Source organism: Dipodomys merriami, unplaced genomic scaffold, assembly GCF_024711535.1.
Source record: "Dipodomys merriami isolate MVZ:Mamm:240054 unplaced genomic scaffold, mDipMer1.0.p SCAF_5, whole genome shotgun sequence".
Classification (NCBI taxonomy): Eukaryota; Metazoa; Chordata; class Mammalia; order Rodentia; family Heteromyidae; genus Dipodomys; species Dipodomys merriami.
Window position 1 is genome coordinate 16,832,516 of NW_027206068.1, and position 23,371 is coordinate 16,855,886.

General features: G+C 35.1%; 1 protein-coding gene across 3 annotated transcripts in view; it reads right to left on the minus strand.

Moving 5' to 3' along the window:
• Positions 1 to 23,371, minus strand: part of Hdac9 (histone deacetylase 9) — an 851,473-nt gene that overhangs the window by 552,068 nt on the left and 276,034 nt on the right. Inside the window, exon 1 of one of the 3 annotated variants that reach the window (XM_069996140.1) lies at positions 15,131 to 15,187. The exons of the other annotated variants lie outside the window; for them this stretch is intronic. The gene's annotated coding sequence lies outside the window, so the exon portion shown is untranslated. Of the gene's footprint in view, positions 1 to 15,130; positions 15,188 to 23,371 lie in introns of those variants that run through there. 3 annotated transcript variants of the gene reach the window in all.

Sequence of the window (23,371 nt, forward strand, 5' to 3'; positions counted from 1 at the left end):
TGTCTACAACATGTCATATTGCAATCTTTTTATTAATGCCTTCTGAGGTATATATTGTGATGGTTGTAATTTTTGGAAAACAGATGACAGATGAGCATACATAAGTTCAGAAGTTCCAAATCATTTGTCCATGGTCACAAGGGCATGCCTGGGGATTCAAGGTTCTGACTTTTGTAGGCTGAATTTATTCTAGCTGTAGATCAAACAAACTACTGTAACAAAAAGGCCATATGATAGTGTTGGCAAGGTTTAACTTAGTGTGCTTGCATATAAACAATGACACAAGCCACAAATACACATATACATTCACTCTTTAAATATCCTCCTTTTACCTGTCTACATAAAAGACTACTTTTTACAAACCATTTTAGCTTCCAACGAACTGAAATTGAGCCTAAAATCAACTTTAATTAAAATCAGCTCAGTAAACTTGATACCATATGCTATCAGGAGATTTACAGAGTTTTAACTAGTATATAAAACCGGCAATCCCATTGGAAAGGAACAATCAAAAAGCCTCTCACTTCAGTTTAAGCTACATCCTAAAGAAAATTGGTTAATAATATATATATTAGTTGTAGTGGTTTGGCTATATTTATTCTTCAGTAAACGGTAAATATATAACAGGACTTAAATTTTGTACTAGCAATTTCATAATTTCTAGCCCATTAAATCTATTCTTTATCCACCTACTTTTTCCCTTATAACATAAGCAAAGAAATAATGCTAAACCACCATTTGTATTTTATTATCTGGATGATTTAACTATAAATTATGTTTTACAATAAGACCATTTAGCAAATGCAATTTTTTATGCAAAACATAATGTACTAAATTTACAAGGTCCACTCATCTTAGCAGATACTAAATGTTTTACACCTTTTCCTTCAAAATCAAGTTAAATTAAATGATTTTTTTCATGCCATTCCTGCAGCTTCAATTCAAAGCCTGGGTACTGTCTGAGCTTTTTTGCTCAAGAGTAGCCCTTTACCACTTTAGCCACTGTTCCACTTCTTATTTTTTGGTGGTTAACTGGAGATAAGAGTCTCATGGACTTTCCAACCAGGGTTTGCTTCAGATCTTCAGATCTCAGCCTCCTGAGTAGCTAGGATTTCAGGCTTGAGCCACTGGTACCCAGCTAAATTAAATGTTTATTGTACATGAGAAATAACAAATATTATCTGCTGATAACCTCCAATTTAAAATCATTCACAAATAAATCCATAGAAGTCAGTTTATCAGAAATTAGTATGAAATTAAAACAACGATATATAGATTTTTCTTTTTCTTTTTGGCCTGGGTCCTACATTTTTTTTTTTTTTTATTGTCAAGGTGATGTACCGAGGGGTTACATAAGTAATGTAATAAGTACATTTTGGAATCATTGATTTTTTTCCTATTTAATTTATTATTAATCAAAAGAGTAATAAGATTACAGCAACTTTCAAGAACTGAAGAATTTTTTTTCCCATCCAGATTACTAGGCAAACCTTTGAGGTGTTAGACATAATTTTATTTGAAATAGAAATCTCTTTCCAAAATATTTAACCAAATTTTAATTGAACAACCTCCTAGGACTTCAGTAGTTCAATAAAACTACTTTTTCCTCAATACCACTTCAATAACATCAAAGAAAAATATAAAAGAGTCATCAATAGAATGATTGTACATTTACTGCTGTAGGTAGAATGCCAATAGTATTACTTGAATATAGTGGCTATAGTCTAACCACAGGCTCTTGCACTTCTGTCATAAACCCCATATTCAGATTACAAAATAAATATTCAAATTTCCAACCTAAGCCTCAGAGCTCAGTTGCAAACATTAATGTATTTTAATGCTATAACAAAGACCTAGAATCAGAGATTGTAGAGAGACCTGCTGTCACCAGGCTTATGATGAGAAATGTATGTCATCTATTATTAAATGTTTCACCAATGATTCATTTAGTATTTATTGAGTATCTGATATGCTCAATGCCCTCATAATAGGCTCTGAAACTCCAAAGGTAAAGACATTAAACTATATATGAGTTTAACTTCCCAAGGGTTTAGGAAAACACATACACACACACACACACACACACACACACACACACACACACACACACACACACAAGCATAATAATTACAACAAAAGGGCTCCATTCTATTGAAGGACTAGATGAGAGAGCTGACAGTGAATACATACAACTGGAAAGAGGTACTTCTCATGTGCGGGGAGGTTTATCAAGTTCGCTGGACTTTCCCTGTGGCTTCATAACTGGAACCTAGTGGGCCAGCCTCAGAAGGCATTTGTCGAGTGGAAAGATGGAGAAAAGCTTACTCCTTCCTTAGAGAAAGGAAGCAACAACTGATAGAGATGTTGAAAGGTACAATAAGATTTGTCAGACAAAGCCAGGTGCCAATGCCTCATGTTTTTAATGCTAGTCACTAAAAAGGCTGAGATAGGAGGAGATGGCTTTTTGAGGTCCAGGCAGAAAATTTCTAAAATAAGAAGTGCCCCAGAAAGTAAGTCTAATGAGTTAAGATGCAAGATGGAATTGTGTGGAAGGGATTGGATGGGATAGCATAGCATAGCATAGACCAGCATGGAATAAGCATGGCATGGTATGACCTATATGACAAGGCAAGGCTAGGTTAGGCTGGACTGGACTGGAACAAAACACAAGTTATCAGAGTAATACATAAAGTATGAGTATTGTTTACAAATTTGCTGCAACTCTATGCAGTGTGAAAATAACCATAAAACCTAACTTTTAAACTTTTGTGATTGTAGGTTATGGTCTACAGCTTGAGAAACATCAGCTCAAGTTCTAAGTTCAAGTTAGGTTAATTTCTAGGCTTTGGCACTCCTGGGTTTATGTACTTTGGCAATCTAACCTCTTAGAATTCTCAACATTCTCTCCTTTATAAAGCTACCATAAACTTTATATTTAAGCTAACTAATATATGTGTTACTTATAAAAGTTTGTAATACTCAAGCAGCATTTAAAAATAATACTATAATTGTAGTTCCTTAAAAATGTTCCTGAATGTAACTGAAATGAATTGTTTTAGCATTCTAATTACAAAATGAAAAAATAATGTAAAGAAGAATCCAGTCTATTCAGAAGAGTTTATATTCTATGTCAGCTATCCGATCCAATTGGAAGTGTATCTAAATAGCATAGGAATTCCATGCTTTGGATCAAAGACATTTATTCTTGAATAACTTGCAACCACATGGGAAAGTTATATCAAAGACATGTATTTTATATCACTCTATGTTTTTATTGAAAACATTGCAGGATAAAGATAAGTTTAAAATGCACACACACACACACACACACACACACACACACAAAAACCACACACACACACACACACACACACACACACACACAAACTTTTACTGGTCTTCTGAGGCTGAGGATATAAGATGACTCTCAAGTAATTAAATGAAAGTAACTTTCCTACAAAAATGGATAGGTGGATGATGTATTTAGAGTTCCAAGATGGAAAATATCATATCCTTGAAATATAAAGCTGTATCATGGAAGGAGGTGATGAGAGATAAAGGAATGGGCAAGAGAAGAAAATAGGCAGTTTATTCTTACTCATCGTTTCCTCTTGTCATTCAGCCAGACAGTACATAAGTATTCACTGACTCCCTACTTTTTGGTGCCACTTGTTCTGGCAGGTCTAAAATATCTACCTCCATAGAGTTCATGTCCCAATGAGGGGAGTCACTATTTGCAGACACACAAATACATAACTTATGCCGAGTAAAGGAAGGGTAAAGGGGAATTGGGTGTAGGATTGTGGTCTGGCTAGTGTTTAAGAAAATCCTTTCTGAGATGATACCTGAGCAAACATCTGAGAATGGCAATCTCAGGCACGCTGATGTTTGTGAAACGAACTCTGAAGATCCAGTGGTACAGTATATAGGATGGAATTGGGGGCTGACTTAGCATGACCAGTAGAGCAAGGTGACAAGCAGGGAAGCAAAGAGTGAACAGAGATCAATTACAGTGAGGGGAACCAGAATCTCTGGACCCTAGGAAACATTTTTGTTTTTACCATAAGAAACAAAGAGAAAGACCTAGAGGGTTGGGAGCCTCTCAGAGGACAAAGTGGAAATCTTTCTGAAAGCTCACTCACAATTTGTTAGATTTAGAGTAAGCCAGGGTTCCCATTGTTCCACATTTGGGCAATTTGAAGCATTATAGCTATGTTTACAGGAGTAAAACTATCTAATTTTTTATTTGGCTTTTCATTTTCCTGATAATTAGTGATGCTGCATTTATCTATCTTCTTCAGAGAAATGCCTGTTCTTGCCTATAGTGCACTCTGTAACTGGGTTAATTTTCTTTTTGTAAATTGTGGAGTTATAACAGTACCTCATATATTTTAGAAAATAATCCCTTATCAGATGCATATAGATATGGATATAGGTATATGGATATATGTGTGTATATGTATCAGATATTTTAAAATATTTTCTGTCATTCTATAGACTGACTCTACATTATGCTGTTTTGTTTTCTTGCTGGGCAGAAGCCTTTTCTGTTTGTTGAACTCTGTTGGTAGGAGCCCAGTGTTTCCAATCTAGAGAACAGTATAAAATTCCCTCCAAAAGAGAATGGAAACATAAAACTTTAGCAATCTATCAATTATTTATCCAAAAGAATAAAAAAAATCAATATCCATCAGAAAATAAATGGACTTCCAAACATGGCATGAAGATACATGGGATATTTTTCAGCTTAATAAAAACAAAGATATTGAGCCACATTTAACAGCATGGTTGAACATCAAGGACTTTGTGGTAACCAAGTAAATCAGTCACAGAAAGACAAAGATGGAATGATTCCACTTTTATGAGGAATCCTAAGTAGTCAAACTCATAGAAGCCAAGAACAGAAGGTTCTGGGTGGAAGGAGAAGATAGGAAATTGGTAATCAAATTTAGTTATGCAAAATGAATAATTTCTAGAGATCTGATGCATGACATTGTGTCTATGTATAACAATGTATACACATTAAATCTGTGACTGATATATTTTAATTGGGAAGTAATGAAAGGAAGGAAAGCAGGGTGGGGAATCACCCAGACAACCAGGAAGTGAACTTGAGAAGACTAGGAGCGTGTTTTGGGTAGAACTGGGAGTTTGCTTGTTTGGTCAAAGGGGAAAGGGAGACAGGGGGACAGGAAGAAAGAAAGAGGGTAAGGGAGCAAGGGAGAAAAGAGAGAGAGAGAGAGAGAGAGAGAGAGAGACAGACAGACAGACAGACAGACAGACAGACAGACAGACAGACAGACAGACAGACAGACAGACAGACAAGAAAAACAAAGTAAACTATGGCCAGGATGATTTGGGTCAGAGAGGGGACTTTGGGAATAAACAAAGAGATCAAGTAGATTTATATAGTAATCCCAGAAAAATGGTGGAAGCCAGTATCAGCAGGACTATATGGAAGTACAGTAGATAGGACTTCATAATAGATTAAATGTGGACAAGAGTCAAGGAAAGGCTACCTAACTTATATAAATATTAACAAAAAAAAGTTCTAAAATGAACAAATGAATAAATTCATAGGTAAGTATCAAAAGGGAAGGAAGGAAGGAAGCGAAGGACGGAGCGAGGGCTCAGGGAGGGAAAGGAAGGAAGAAAAAAAGGAAAGAAGGAAGGAAAAACAATCAAGGACAAGCAGTCAAGGAGATTTAACCTGCAAATGTTTACATTTAGAGAATTTAGAATAAATTTTATCCTGTTAATGATTAACTATTTGCTTTTAGTTGAGAAGGGGTTCATCATAGAGATGCCATAAATAAGAAGAGGCTCTAGGCAAGAATAAGCACCTATGCTTCTTTAAGGACTTCACCTACTCTACCATAAATTCCAGAAAAGGTAAAGCAGCCTTCAATTTGAAATAATCAGTCAGTCATTAGAGGAAAAGCATATTAGGATGCTGTCTTGCCTGCAAGAATTGGTTGTTACTCTTCAGTCAGTTAATACCAGCCAGGCAATGAAGGTAATTGTACTAAGGATCAAAGAGTTGAACTCCAACAGAGAAGCCAGTGCATATACCGCCAATATTTCATCATTGAGAGGTACTTTCCTTCTTTTCCTAATATGAAAGCTATAAAAAAGGGGGAACACAGCCTCTGAAAGTGCTATTGTTAAGACCAAAAACTAATTAGTCGTTGCTTCCCAAAGTGTTATGTGAAATGTCTCCAGAAATAATGGTCTGCTTTCTCAGATTTTATAGGTTTGCTGAGTCTAGTGTTCTCTGGAATTTCCTGTTTCCCTTGCTAGGGAAGATTGAGTAAACTTTACAAGTCATCTTGAATAACACAAACCTTTCAATAAAGGCAATCATTTGTGGATTCATAAAGTATACAACTAGACTTGAAGTAAAGATGAGAATGGTAAATAAAAGCAATTCCAAGATTATACTTGTGAGGGTGACTAACCCTTTTGGTTATTGAATTTCTCAGTCATTTTCCATTCTTTTACCATTTGGATTAAAAAAGTCACATTTCCTTACAGGGTGTTCATATATAAATAAGTAAAATAAATTATAGTTTCATACAGTTGCATAATGTCCTAAGTGTATATAAGTGATTTTTTTCAAATTCAGTTGTAAGTCTTCAGATACTCCTGGATAAATCTGATATTAACTACCATTGTCATTGCATATAAAATATTCAGATTTTCTATGTCTCACTAAGATTCAAAAAATGTATTAATATTTGTATAAGTGCTGTCACTTACATGGAAACTAACTTGGAAAATTAGTCCTTAGAGGGAGCAAAAGAATGACAAATGACTTTTGCAGAGTAGTTGCCTGCATATATCCCCATGAACAACAACAACAACAAAAGAATATATGAACACCAAGATTTTTCTTTCAAATATCTGAAGTATGCCAATCATTTCCCTGGAATTAGTCTATCCAACTTGGTTCACGTGGCTCTTTATTATGCCTGATTTATAAGGAAAACCATTTCGCTGAAAATCTAAGGCAAATAATGAGTTTGCATTTCTACAGTTGTGTCTCCATGTGTTACAATGCTAATCCGTGGATGGAGTCTAAGACAGTCAGCAACTACTCAGTGTGTCCACAGTGAAAGCCAAGCTTTCTTCTGTTGTATCCTTCTAAAGTTGCAAATATATGCTGGCTTGATAGAAGTTAGGTTGGGCTTGAATTTATTTATCACAAGGGATTGAATTATTCAAGTACAAAATAGAATTGTTATAAGGCATATGATAATCTCACCTATACGTATGGATCACAATGATGGTATCAGAGAGACTTGTAGTTTATTCTAGAAGAGTTCGAACCTTAACAACGCTTGCCAGGAGGGAATTTACTTTCAATGTTTTCTATAAATGCAATGTACAATGAATCGTTCAATCGTTCCAGAAACACAACCCACATGGCACTTTCTGCTTCCTGCCAAAGCACTGATAATTTAGCATTAACTAGAGAAGGAAGATCGTCCTCTGGAGCCACATGTAAGACTTAACTAAATGCTAAAATATGCCAAGGACTTCATCCACGCTGATATTTTGAAAACCCAAAATTCTATTTAGATGGCAAGCTTCATCAGAAGAAAATCAGAAAGCTGCTCTCCCCCTAATACGTGTCATCTGCCCACTCAGCTGTGAATGGGGAAATGTGTCATGCCACCTTCAGCTCTGCATTTTCTCTTTCATGCTGTCATGAGTACTTGCTGAATAATCTTAGCTCTTATTCGACTTTCAAAATAGAGCCATTGTAATACATCTCAGATGCAAATTGGCATTTTACAACTACTTCCATATCTACTTGAACAAAATTGTCAGCAATATAGCTTTTGCAATATTTAAAAAAATAATCTAGTTGGACACAATCCTGAAAACTGTCTACAAATTCTTGAACCCATTAATTCCAGCAAATTCCAAGATTCAACTTTGTGGAGGTTCAACTTAGTGACAAGCAAAGAAGTAGTCAACTAAACCTAGAGATTAAAATTCATAATAAAAATAGTATCCCCCTAATAATAGGAATATCTTTGCTTAAAACACATAAGTACTAAAAATTTTGTATATATATATATATATATATATATATATGTTTGACATCTTGAATTAGATAGTCATGAAATAGACTATCATCGTTGTTTCATTTACCTATTAAACGGTAATTGAAGAAAGATACCCTATAAGGTCCTCCTGATGAACCTATACAAAAAGTCATACAATGAAATGCTATTTTTCAAGGCAAAAACAAATATTTTATGCCTTCTACTTCTAGAAAATGCTATCATTCTAAAGGAGTGAGAAAATGAGCTCTGAATTGTGAAACCTCATAAAAACACAGTGTAAGCATACACCTAAAACTGCTAACATTTATATCAAACTCCTTTCTACTTACTTTTCCTCCAAATATTTACATGAGGAAAATATAACTATTATTCTTTCTATTATAAGATGTGACTACTATAATCAAATCCAAACCTGAGAAATTCTCAATTTCCCCAAAATGTTTAGAAACAATTTTATGTAAGAAATATAGTCACTTCACTAAAAAAAAATGTAAAGAAAGGTGAAAATCTTCCTATGTTACAGTACAGTATCACTGTGACTATATTAAGTAATGTATATAATGGTTTTATTTATATACTATAGTAACATGATGAAAAAAGAGGTACAGTTCTCATTATACAAAGGAAGACAAAAGAGACCCAAAGGATTGAAATAAGTTGTCTGAATGTCTACAGTGACTAAGAAGCTGAATTGGTATTTGAACCTAACTCCATCCATCTTCAGATTGTTTTCACTTAACCATAAAAGAAGAGGTCGCTTAAAAAATACCACAGTTGATTGTCAAGCAACTACCAAAGAACACTTGGGATTTGTCTGACTCACATTTTATTAAATCAAAGGTCCAGAACATGTAATATTAAATTCCAAATCAAAAAAGCTCATATTTTCAACAGTAAGCATTGCTACAAAATTATTGGGTATTTCTATTTTGCATCAAAAGGCCTTCAAAATTAAGAAACTATATATTCTTATTGCATTCAGTGATATAGCTACAAAACATTGTGTTCAAGTCTCCAAACATAGAGGCCAATAATTCTTTCCCTGTGAACGCACACAATTACTTCTACAAAAGCAGTCCATTATCCAGACTGGGCTTTGCTTTGGCTCAATTAATGTGTGTATGTGGTACTGTTCCATCTGAGCTAAACCTTTTGACAGATCTAGTCTTTTAGCACCTCCTGCTTTCATTCTCTAGGATTCATCCTCCATAGGAAGGAAGTTTGAGATGATGAATGACAGGATGTCCCATGGAAAATGGTCAAGAAGAACTAGTAGCTAGCCTGGACTTCCATCTCCAGCTAAATGCTAGATGCAAGAAAGACAAATCATTCTACAAGTCCTCTCCAAAATTTAGATCCATGAGAAAATAACTCTTGTGTTTTAAGTCACTCTATTATGGAAGAAATGGCATAGTGGTTAATCAATCCAGTTTGGGGAACCCACTGCTTTAATTGTAATATTTTATGAATAAAGTTCATTCTTAATGGGATTCTAATATCTAAAAAATAAACTCTCTTAATATTGTCCATAAAGAAATAAACTAGGATTGCTTGTTTTCTAAAAGTACAAATGACTATTTTATGGTATAAATGAAACAATACAAACACATATCCAAAATGACAACAAAATCATGAATCATTTGCTAAAATTTCCATTTTGCAAAAAACCATGCAAAGATCTTTTTAAACACTCATCAAAATAATCAGTATATTTTAAAAATAATACCACGGATACTTGTTCAGAACACACCATAGTGTTCCAGATAATTGGATTGTAAAAAGAAAAACAAGTATTAATGAAATCCATTAGTTTAAACCTGTTGTAATTTTAGTAAAATGTATCTCAATTACCTAATAGCAGTCAACTATAAAATGATTTTTGATAGAAAACTGATGTGTTTTAGGTATTAGCTCCACACAACTTTCTTCTGTGGAGAATATAACACTTTGGGAAGCATACACAGAACAATGAGACTTAAAGTTTTAACATTTAATTCCTCCATTCCTAAACTCGGGGCTGTGGACAAGCAGCAAAATTATTAACATAAACTTAAGATAGGAAATGAGTTGAGAGAGGGCGAAAAATAACCTTCAATCTAATCCATCCTAAGGTCAGTGGCAATTTTCTGTGGGTTTTTTTGTTTTGTTTTGTTTTGTTTCAGTTTTTAAAGCTAATGACAGGTTGGGCTGCGGCCTGCTGCTGCTTCTTTCTCGCATGAAGGCCAGACCCCACACTGATTCCTTCCTTTCCCATGACCTATTGCCAGACTTTTGCTTTCTTTCCCCACAGGCCTGTTATCCCTCTCCTTTGAAGATCCTGTTTTATAAAATCAATGTCCCATTCTTGCCTACTAAAGTGCTTTTTGTAGCCCACCACTGGTAGATCATTGAGGAAAACTGAGCAGAGTAGAAGTACAACGATTGTCCTCATGTGAACAGGTATTTGTTCATAATCTATTTATAATTTGCATGTTTATACTTCAATCCTAAATCTGTCATTATTGCTTGTCTTTTCTCCTTAGATATTACTGTCCCATATTTCCTTCCCTAAAAGGTAGAAAATTGAAAAGAGCAACAAGAGGGGGAGGAGAAATTCAGAAAAAATAAGAAGGGATTCCCAACATTTTATTCTCCACTAGAAAATTCAGTGGTAAGAAAAATGATCTTTAGCATATGTGTGAAAGAATAAGTTAGAACTACGGTATTAACTTGCAGATGTGAGAACCTGTCTTCTTTCTATCCTCTGGAAAATCAAAAGAAAAAAAGAAATTGTAAGATTGAGAAAACACAAGATATGCAGTGACTTCTAAAAATAGATTCCAAGAGAGATTGACATACTGCCAGTCACAGGAAAACAGAATCAAGCATTAAAGATCTACCCACATCAGGAGCCACTACCACTACAAACCCATCTGGGGTTGGTCCAGGACTCAACCTCCACAAACAATAACAACCTGCCTTTCAAGATTTAGTGCTGTCCTTACCAGAGACTGTTTTCACTCAAGGCTCTCATTAATCTTGTGCATTCATCCTAAGTCTAATCACGTGGCGAACTAAGGTTAAGAGTCTGTTCTTGGAGAGCTAAATGCTTACTTGTGAGGTAAACTCACTCATCCATGACACTGAGCTACCAAGAGGGCAGTGAAAGAGAAATAATTTAGGAAATTATGGCCTGGAAGTTTCACTTTATGAACGTGTGAACATGTTGCCCAGCTTCACAGTTACCACATTTGAGGAAAAAGTTCTCTGTTTCTTTCTGAACATAACAAGAGTTGTGTTTCTTCATCATTCTTTCTTCCTTTCTTTTCTTTCTCTTTTTCCTTCCTTTTCTCTTTTTCTATCAGCGGTACTATATTTACTTATTTCAATGCAAGTTTTAATATAAAAGATATGGGAGAAAGTGTTTACGAATTTATATGCTCTTGAAGTAACTCCCTTCAAAGTAACTCACCTTGTAAAATTATCATAAAGATGAAATGATTTTCTGAAAACATTCCAGAGCCAGCCAGCTAAAATCACATTTCTATAGTTACCTAACAATACAATTTTTCTTAGTTTGAAGGAAAGGGGGACACTGAGGACAGAAGAGAATTCTGAATGATAAAAGTGAATGCAAATCAGAAGACAAGTCAAGGTGATGGAACACTAGTCTAGCCATGTCCTTGTCATTTGCTTTGCATTCACCATTACCTCTACCTGGAAAATTCTCCCATCAGATTGTTGCATAAGAGTCAGGTTTCCATTCTTATATGAACTTCCATGATTCTCTGTTAGTGGGGCTAGCCTTGACTTCACAAGCAAGATCAGGCTTCCAGCACACAGTATTGCTTCAATCCATTTTATTTTTTCTGGGCAATTATTATTACATTATTATTATTATTATTATTATTATTATTATTATTATTATTACTACTACTACTACTACTTTACCTGTTCTATTCACCTTTTGTTGAGTCCTCCAAGCAAGCATGAACTCTACAAGAGCAAGAATCTTTTCTTTTCCTTTTACCCGCTGAGCCCCCATGATCACAAGAATGGCTGAAAATAGGTATTATAACTATTTGGGGAGTGGGTGAGTAAAAAACAAATAAATGAATGAATGTTTCAAAAAAAACTTACCCTGCAAAATGAATTTCATGCTGTTATTATGACCAATCTTTATCAAGAAGAAACCGAAAGGTCAACATACAAGACTATAACTAAAACCATGAACAGAGCTGGCACTCTGTTTATTGTTAGGCTATTACGCCAGAATCTATATATCAACCCCAAAGTGATTTATTCTGATTTTATTATTATAGATGAGGTGAGTACCCTATACTTTGATATTGTTAGCTACAGCAATCACTGACGGTAACACGAGAGAAGTCCATGATTTCTGCAAACAAAGTAACTACAGGAAGTACACCTATTCCTGGTCTTGAAATTCAGACTTCATGTCAACAGTCTAGAAAGATAAATAAATCATCCTGGGTAATCAGATAGTGCACTTGTCCCAAGTGCAGGAAAACTGCATTTAGGAAGAGAATGTTTGTTCCTGCCTGGCTTCCCAAACAACTCCAGCAATTTATCTAATCTCAGTGGTTTATGAGTTCTGTTTATCTCAACCAGATCATTTTCTCTGTCTCAAACATTTCTGAACAACAACAGAGCTTCACGTCTTACATACTGAGGCAATTCTCCCAGCGCCTGGGCCCCAGGCTCTCATCCACAGGTGCTGAGCCCAGGATTCCTATGCTCAGCATCATCGCACCCTTCCCAAAGCACAGGAAACAGGCCATGAGGGACTTTTCACAGTCATCAAGGTGCTTGTAATGTTTAATGAATCTACCCACTGACATATCCTTGCAGCTATTTGCACAAAGAAACCAGGACGGTTTTTAGAAAAAAAGAAAATATTTTAGAAAATCTTAGCAAAAGAAAAGATGTACTTAAAAAATAGGTCACAGTCCTTGTGGAATGTCTGGTTCCTTTGCTTTCCAGCCCACTTCAAAGGTCTAAAGGCTTATTTCAATGAGAATGTAATTTATCATTCTCCTCTGTAACTAAAAGCTCTGAATAATAACAGGAGCAATAAATAGTCCATAGTATAAAGCCATTTCTCCACATTAGAGATGCTGAATAGTGTCTAGAGAAGAACAGTACCCCAGTCTGAAAAGTATGAAAGTCCCATTGTCTCACTTGGAGGCAGCCAACCACTCTCGGCCTAACACGGTCCTGTGTCTCATTTATATTTTACCTTTTGTGAGTCCTCGAATAGTTATGGGACTCTTTAAGATGCAGTTTCTTCATTTGTAAAGTAAGAATAATAATGAATACTTTGCAGAATTGTAATAGGTACTAAATGTTATATTTCTTTGTACATAATAGCTAACACGTATATTACGATGATGGTAACTATCACCATCATTAAAAAGATATCCCTCCCCAATGGTCATATGGTCAAGACAAAAAAAAAAAAAGGACATAAAATGAGTTGATTCAATGATTTGTTCCCATATGAGAGAATATAACAATATTAGGAATTAATCAAAATAAAAAAATGCAGTCTCCCAACATTGCTTCTAAGTATGAAGGAATGAGCTGAACTGTACTTTCTACTACAGGGTGAGGAAAGAAAAGCAATAGAAATATGACCCAGCTGGCCCTTCACACATCCCATTTTCTGTATATTATGAATTTCACAGATCAGAATAGCCTGTCTTCCAAATAAAGATGCTCACAAAGAGAAATATTACTTGTTTTTCTGCCTAAATTTTATGTTAGTTTTGGGGGCTTGTTTTTTGTTGTTGTTGTTGTTTTTGTCAGTTGTGGGACCTAAACTCTGGGCCTGGGCGCTGTCCCTCAGCTCATCAGCTCAAGGCTAGCACTCTACCACTTGAGCCACAGCGCCACTTCTGGCTTTTTCTGCTTATGTGGTGCTGAGGAATCCAACCTAAGGTCTCATGCATGCAAGGCAAGCACTCTACCACTGAGCCACCATCCCAGCCCCTTTATGTTAAGTTTTTAATACAAGTAGATAAAGCTACATGCATTGATGGCTCACTCCTGTAACCAAGGTACTCAAGAGGCTAAGATCTGGAGATCTTCATTTAAGCCATCTTGGGCAGAAAATTCCTTAAGACTCTTATCTCCAATGAAGATATGAAAGTTGGCATAGCTCAAGGGGTAGAGCCTCAGTCATGAGAAAAATGGCTAAGTGAGAGTTTAAGGCCCTGAGATCAAGCCTCAGGACTTGTGTACACACACACACACACACACACACACACACGCATACACACACACACACACACACACACACACACACACACACACACACACACAAAGCTAACAGTATTTGAGGCAATGCTAGGATTTGAATTTATCTAGGTAATTACTGTACTACTTGAGCCACACCCCAGGTCCCTTTTCCTTTATTTCAGGTAGGGTCTTGAATTTGCCAGGCCGGCCTACACTTCTCCTGCCTCCACATCTACAACTGAAATTATAGTTGTTCCCTATCACACGTGGCTCTTGGCAAGTCTTCAAGATAAATTAATTTCACTATCTATCAATTAAAATAATAAAGCATGTATGCTAATAATACAGAAAGGAAAAGCACAAAAAGTATTTTCTTAACTCTTGATTTTTTGAGACACGGTCTCTTTCTATAGCTCTAGCTCAACAAACATCTCAGTAATACCAACCGATTACAGTTTAGGAAAGCCTTGCAAAGGGAATGAGTTCACTTTTTCTTTTGTGGAAAAACTCTCTACATTCTTCTTCTCTACGGACTGCAAAAGACTTCTCTAAAGATAAGTACTTACTAATAAACATGACTCTGGGAACCACCTATATAATCTATTACATTACTTACAGTTATTTTATTTCATTCATTTATTGAAGAAAACCTTAAATGTTTGTGTGACCATAGCTTTTTGAGTTGCATACATTATTTTTAATGAGAAAGCTTTTGTTTCTGAAAAGCAAAAAAAAAATACATTTACAAATGTATTCAACATCCAGAGTTCTCTGACTCATGCTCTTGTGTTTTAGTGTCTGAGGCTGATACTTACTTCAGTATGCAGTCAGTGTCTTCTGGCTACAGCTCTGAACCATCTTCTTTCTTTAGATGGAATAAGGAAAATTGATTCTTCTGTGTAAAACAGCTAAAACCCTGAGTCAAACAAAACCAAAGACTGAAACTATGTTTTTCAAGATTCTGGACATGAGGTAAGAAAGGACAATAATCTTGAGAAGGCAGAGATGAGAAGCCAAGGAGAATAATATAGTTTTCTGCCAGGTAACAGATAGAAGGAGGCAGGGATAGAGCTCTGAAAATCTATAAACAGTCTTTACTTTTATTCAGAAGAAGTATGAAAGAAGCAATGAAAGAAGGAACAAACCAAAAAAGAGAGAAAGAGCTGTCAGTAACAGTGACCAGTATTCACATGGCCAGGAAAAATGCCTATTCTCCTGATAAACAAATCTTAAAAGCAGCACCCAAGTGGAGAAAAACACTTAGAAATAACTTAGCTGCACCTTAGAAGAAAAAGCAAGATTTATCATAGTGCTGAAGCATCTAGTAACCAATAAGATAAAATTCACAATGATTAATTTAAAAAAAAAACAAGGGAAGGGGTGACACTGTACAAAAGAAATATACTCATTACCTGACTTACATAACTGTAATCCCTCTGTACATGACCTTTATAATAACAATAAAACATTAAAATGTTTATGATTAAGTATTCAAAAAAAGCAAGAAAATATGACCTGCATTAAGAGGAGAAAACTATCTAAAATGACCTGGCACTTAAACTGGTAATTTAATAACTGGCAGTTATTAAAACTTTATCATTTGTTTAAAAGTTAAGTGGAAATATACAAGATACAGAAATGGTAGATGCAAGAATTAAACCACCAAAGGAGAGATGACTCATCTAGTAGATGGTCTAAATGGAAGTAGACAATGCAGAAGACAAGAGTAATAAACTAGAAGGCATAAAATAAAAATTACCCAAAAGGAAACTTATAGTGAAAATGAATAAAATAATAAGACTATGAGCTATGAAAGAAGTTTAAGCAACCCAATATATTTGGAATTGGAGTTTTCAAATAAGGTAGAGAGGGATCAGAAAATTAGTTAAAGGAAACGGCTGCTATGTGATGAAATCTATAAACCCATAGATAAAAGAATCCCAGGAAATCCCAAATGCAAGAAACATAGAGAAGAAGAATAAAACAAGCAAATTTCCCTACACTAATAATAAAGAGAAAATATTTTATAGGTTTGGAAAAAAACATACTATATATAAGAATACAAAATAAAAAAGGAGAGAAAGTGTTTCTAAAGGAACAATATGGGCAGAAAGATAACCATATAAATTGGTTTAAATGTTAGAAAAAAATTAAAACAAAAGACTACATTATTGTGTATTCTACTACAATAAAAAATTAATATTACAGTATGATGAACACTCAATTAAATTACTTAGATAACTTAAAAGAAATGTGCAAATTACTTGAAAAACATTTTCAAGCTCTTTGAAGAAGAAATAAGTAAACTGAACAACCGAATATCTATTATAGACATGGAATACTTACTTTAAGACCTTCTCACAAAGAAAATTCCATGCCTAGATGGTATGACTTGAAAACCACATACAAAATGTGAAGAAAGGGCTGGGATGTAGCTCAGTGGCAAAGCGCTTGCCTAGCAAGTGCAACGTCCTGGGTTGGATCCCCAGTACCAAAAAAAAAAAAGAAAAGACAAAAAAAATGTGAGGAAAATTTTCTCTAAGTTCTCCATTTAGAGAAATGCTATAGAGTTTTTCCAGAAAAATGAAAAATAGATAATATTATTCAACTCATATAAAGCATTACTCTGATACCAAGTTCTATCTAGGACATTGCAAGGAAAGTAGAAACTAATATCTCACATAAACATATATGCCAAAGGTCCAATTAGTAAATAAAATCATATATCTCTATCTCTAGAGACAAACAGACAGATAGATGAACAGGCAGGTGCTGGTAGCTTATAACTGTTACCATAGCCACTCAAGAGGCTGAGATCTGAGAGTCAATATTTAAATCTAGCCTGGGCAAAAAAACTTGTGAGTCTCTTCTCTGTAATTAACCAGCAAAAAGTCAGAAGTGGAGCCTTGGTTCAAGTGGTAGAGCACTAGCTTTGAAAGAAAAAACCAAGTGCGAGCAGAAGGCCCTAATTTTAAGCCACAGTACTGGCGCACACTCCCACGCGCGCGCGCGCGCGCACACACACACACACACACATACTATAGATAAAACAATAGTATCTCCATACTCGGAATCAACAAAACATATATATGTATATATAGCTATATTTCAGAACTAAGATTTTCAATGAATTTTTAAAAAATGTGACACATTTGCAAAACTTTAAACTGAATATAGGAGCTAGAAAAACAAGATATTTCATAAATTTCTTGAATACTGTTTTCAAGTATTTCTCACCATGTGAAAGTTCTTTAACGTAAAAATAATCTAATCTAACATGGCATCAGCATTTGGACAGAAAAGTAAAATGATCGTATCTCTACCAGCACAACTATGTTTATTGCAGCACTATTTACCATAGCTAAAATATGGAACGAACCCAGATGCCCCCTCAATAGATGAATGGATCAACGGAATTCTATGCCTCCATCAGGAAGAATGGCATTGCCCCCTTTGTTAGGAAATGGAGAGACTTGGAAAAAATTATATTAAGTGAAGTAAGCCAGGCCCAAAGAAACATAGGTCCTATAGTTTCCCTTATTTGCAATAACTAGTATATGTCTGGGACAAGCAGAAAAGGTCAAAAGCTATGTACATATGACCAGATAAAATGATGTTAAGCAAAATGAACCCCAAGATAGGGACAGAAGTGTTTTTTCTTGCTTGCTATTGTTTCTATCATATTTATAAGGTACCATGTGATTTTTTTGTTTCCTTATATGTTCTTCCCCCACGGTATAACTCCTGTAGGAAACTGTATTTGATGTTGGTGCCCTGCATCTTGTATAAACACTTCTTTAGCTTGGGGAGGGGAAGGGAAAAAACAAAATGCTTAAATAGGGATACAGGTTGACCTTGTACCAATGAGATATACAAGACAGTATATTGAAAAACAAACTTTACAATTTAGGCAGGGAGTGGAGCAGGGGGCGGTGTGGTTGTGGAGGTGGGAGGGAAGGGGACGTAGGGGAAAAACAAAGGAGGAGGTAACAATGCTTGATAGGAAATGTACTCATTACTTTGCTCATGTAACTGCAGCCCTCTGTACAGCATTTTTACAATAAAAATGTATTTAAAAATAATTACGAGACTAGAACAAACCAAAAAGGTAAAAATTTAGGAAGTGTGGTTTTATATGAAATGCTGAAGTGCTTCTTTGATTGCTGAGTACCTAAGTTGATTGACTCTGGGCCATTCATGGAAGATTCATGTGGGCACCAAAATAAGAGTTGCAGTTGAGAGGCAGTAGCTACTTATGAGTGAATGTAGAAATATTTCAATATTTTAAAAATGAAAACACTTGTACCAGTATGAACTATGTGAGTGTCAGCCCTGTGGATATTTTAGTTTGGATAGAAAGAACACTTTAAGCACTGAGCACCACACCACAATTATCACCATCTTCTAAGAAACAGCTCAACTAGAAACTCAGAGTGCTGTACTTGGAGGCTGGAAGTTAAGAGTTCTCACCCAGGTTCGGTCAATTCGAAGCTGCTAATAGTCTCTGCCAACCTGCTTAATAATATCTCTGAGTATAAATGTTCTCATCTTAAAAAAATATAGGGAAAATTGGGACCAAAGAGAAGAAACATGAAAAATCAGGAAGAAAGAGGCCAACAGATCATAGAATAGAGAAGCACGGCAGAAAGCTATGGAAAACATAGAATTAGGACCAAAATGTAAGGGTATCAAGTAGGATTAATCTCTAAAATGAGGATGGGAGACAAGTAAGTTGAGAGTTTAAAAATCCAAGTCAATTGTCAGAGGACGTCAGCATTCTTACAAACCGAGCTAGGATATTCTCCAAACATAATAAATAAGCTAGGTGATGGTGGCTCATGCCTGTAATCCTAGCTACTCAGGAGATTTTTATCTGTGGATCTCAGTTCTAAGATAGCCAGGGCAGAACAAACCAAGAAACTTATCTCTAATTAACCTGAAAAAAGCCACTGATGTGGAGGTGTGGCTCAAGTGGCAGAGCTCCAGCCTTCAGCAAAAATGCTGAAAAAAAGTACAGGGTCCTGAGTTCACACATCATTACTGGCATATGTATGTGCACATAATATTTAGATATTATTAGATATTATTAGGTATTTGCTTTAGGTAGTATCCATAATTGTGCATATTACTGAATAATAACATATAAATAAAAAAGACATACTGAAAAGTATGTCTGTGTAAATTAGACTGAAGTACTGTTTACCTCAGTTGATCATCGAATTTAGTTTTCTGTGGCCAAAGGAAAAAAAATTGGAAGGTGCGAAAGGAGACAATGAATCTTGCATTATTTGATAAGAACAAAACATAAAAGTTACTCTTTCTGTTTTTTTCCTTTAATGAGGCATACATAATATAACAATCAATACACTCATTGTATTTTTATAAAATACTTGAAAGTAAAATCTTTTCCTAGCCAAATGGACATTCTGCTTGGTTTACATACTTTTAAACTTTTCACTTTAATGTATTTAACAAGTAGACATCAATGAACCATGACTCTTAAATGTCTTAATTATTTTACTATATTAGTAGCAGCTTTCTAGTTATGGTAACTTAGTTTTAAAACATCATTCATTTACTTGTAATTCCTTCCCTCTGGCCTTCTAATTTTCTTTTGAAGGTTCTCATGTGTGGTCGTAGTCTGAAGTGACTTTATTAGCCCACCACTAAGATCTCTTATGAAGTATTTAACATGAATATTAAAGTGTGGTTAGACATAGATAGCATACATGCAATTAATCATTACTTACTGATAAATCAAATGTTAAATTCCTGTGTTTTATGCAACATATAATCAGTCTCAGTTCTGCACTGAAGTACACGATATTATTTTACTCACCTAGATATCTAATTATTCAAGACAGTGATTCTCTAGTCTTTTCATTATCTCCCCTCATTTCATCTATTCTTCTAATTATGTATTTATCTCAAAGATTTTCATACCAAGTAAATTTTAAAGTCAGAATTAATATGGTTGTACAGGCTATATATACAAAGATACATGTAAACAGCAGCCCGAGTTTCTGATACATATGAGAAAATACCACATTCTTGATGTAGTAATAAATTGTGGGAAAAAGCAACAGCCTAAATCCTGTTAGCCCTATCTGGAGAAAGTTACTGACTTTTATATATCAATAAAATATCCATAACGATCCAAATTTTACTTGATGGGTCCTCAGGAATTCAGAGATAGACCTGGGTCTGAACCAATAGTTCTAAGAATTCTGTAATTATTTTTCTTGTCAATTTCTTAGAGAAGCCAGTAATATCATGATCACATAATGCTCAAATTAAGTTTGGTATTTCTCTTTTTCCTACTCTTCTTTCCTTTTGTGATATCATTGTATCAAATATAATTTAAAATATTTACTATTTCTTGCATATACTTCAATTTACCAATAGTACCTTTTCCATTTGGTTAAAACTAATGATGCCTTTAAATAAAACTAATGTTGATACTGGTTGCTGACTGAAGCATTTTAAAATTCACTCTGAAGCTAAATCATATTTGTAGTTATTTTGAAGATGTACATAGTTTATTTTTATTAATTTATTTTTATTATAGAGATGTTATTCAGAGGGGATACATTTACATATGTTAGGTAATAGGTACATTTCCTTTCGTGTCATCTGTTCCCTCATTTGCTCACATTCCCTCCCTCCCATCTTCACCCACAAATTGTATAGTTCACTTTTATCAATGTAGATGGACATATTTTAAATCATTGAGGTGGATGACATTTTTTATTGATGTGGCTTAAATTATTCCTTGATATATTAGTTTTTGAATGCTTTCAAATCAATGCCTTAAATCACAAAAATAATCATGAGTGCCATTTTAAATCAATACTTGCAATTACTCTTCTAGTGAAAACCTGAAAAACTTAAAATAGTGTAATGAAATAGATAAATTTGGGTTTTTTTTATAAACTTTTCAAATTTTCACAACATGAAAAATCCTTCATTGGTATTGTCTTTTCTTCTAATTTGTATATATTTTTACCTCACAGTTGAAGCTGGAGATAGGAGTCTGTTTTATAGGGCATTACCTTTTAATTCTGAAAAACACTGGCTTTGTTTTCCACCATGAAATAAAGAACTCAGGCTTTGGAGCAAGTCAGACATGGGTTGGACCGTGTCGGAGGGAATGGCCATCAAGTTTCTTTGCTCATCCGAATGTCAGGGACCTTGTTTAACAGGAGGATGACATATTTACATCACAGAGTTCCTGAAAAACTCACTGATGAAAATATGTAAGGCACAGTGCACAAACAGTGAACAAGGTGTGAACGATCATGAATCCTTTGCATTGTAGCACACTCAGAATTCATCCTTTTCTGAAGCTCTTGCTCTACTGCCTGTTCTGAATGATGTTTCCGACTGTACTTCAGACTATTATGCCTGTTAAAGTTTTTTCAGAGAACTTACTTGTTTGATCTAAGGAAATACATAGGACGTCAGAGAAGACTTATCTGTGTTGTCCATTTTTAATAAAATGTTCTCCTGCTGAAAGGCTTTATATACAGAAAACAGGTCCCCAATAAATCTTGTGGCTGACTTACATCTTTCCCCAGGGTAAAGTACTCAACAGCACTCCACGGATACACCAAATACTCAAGCTGGAACTCTTGGCTTATTAGCTTATTAGCACCTTCCGAACACTGACAGACAGATCTCTGCTGCAAGCTCCTTCTTGCTCAGCAGCTTAGCACCTTTGAACTTGGCAAGAAGCGATTTCCAAAATTAGGCTTGATTCCCAAATGTTTCCTTGACTGGATTATAATTCTTTAAAAAATCTTTTAAAAAAACATTTTCCTATAAAAATGAATTGTTTTCACATACCCCTCACAAATAATGAATCTTTTTTAATAAGTTTTTTATTGTGAAAATACTATACAAAGGGGTTACAGTTACATAAGCAAGGTGATGAGTACATTTCCTATTGGGCATTGTTGCCTCCTCCTTTGTTTTTCCCCTACCATCACTTCCCTCCCACCTCTACAATTACACTCTCCCCCCACCCCACTCCACTCCCCATCTTGTAAGCCATATATTTGGCATGTTTTTCTAAGACTATGTGCCTGATAAGAACATTATTTGGAATGCTTTTGTAATTATTTTTCAAAATTAGGTAAAAGCCATGATAAATATCTCTGACTCTAACCTCTTACATTTTATCAACTCTAAAGAACTTCTTTTCTGCCAGGCACTGGTAGCTCATGCCTGTACTCCTAGCTACTCAGGAGGCTGAGATCTGAGGTTCAATGCTAGCCCGGGCAGGAATGTCCATGATACTCTTATCTCCAATAAACTACCAGAAAACAGCATGTGGTGCTCTATCTCAAGTGGTTGAGTGCTTGTCTTGAGCTGAAACACTAAAGGACAGAGCCCAGGCCCAGAGTTCAAGCCCCACGAATGACAAAAAATAAAATAAAATAAATAAACAAAGAAAAGTTGTGGTTTTTTTTGTTTTTTTTTGGGGGGGAGGGGGAGGTCTGGTGATGGGGCCTGAACTTTGGGCCTGGGCGCTCTCCCTCAGCTCTTCAGCTCAAGGCTAGCGCTCTACCACTTGAGCCACAGTGCCATTTCTGGCTTTTTTCTTTTTGCTTATGTAGTACTGAGGAATCGAACCCAGGGCCTCATGCATGCAAGGCAAGTGCTCTACCACTGAGCCACCTTCCCAGCCCCGAGAAAATTTTTTTTAAAAGAACTTATGTTCTGAAGTAATATATTCTTAAAGAAGAAAGCATGATAAGTTGAAGGAAGCAAATACTTAGTGGGAAATATTCCTATTGATTTATCATATGCCTTACTGCCACAAATTTTAAAATGGGATTTTTCAAAATTCATTTTTACAATGTCAGGAAATTGAGTCACAAGTCCTTATGAAAATATACTATGTAGGTATATTATGTATACATGTATGCATATGCATCTTAAACCATATGGATAAACACTATATGCATTCAAATACATGCATCTGTATTATATATGTGTTATATAAACACTGTTTAAACATAAACTGTATATGCATGCACATGTGTGTGTGTGGC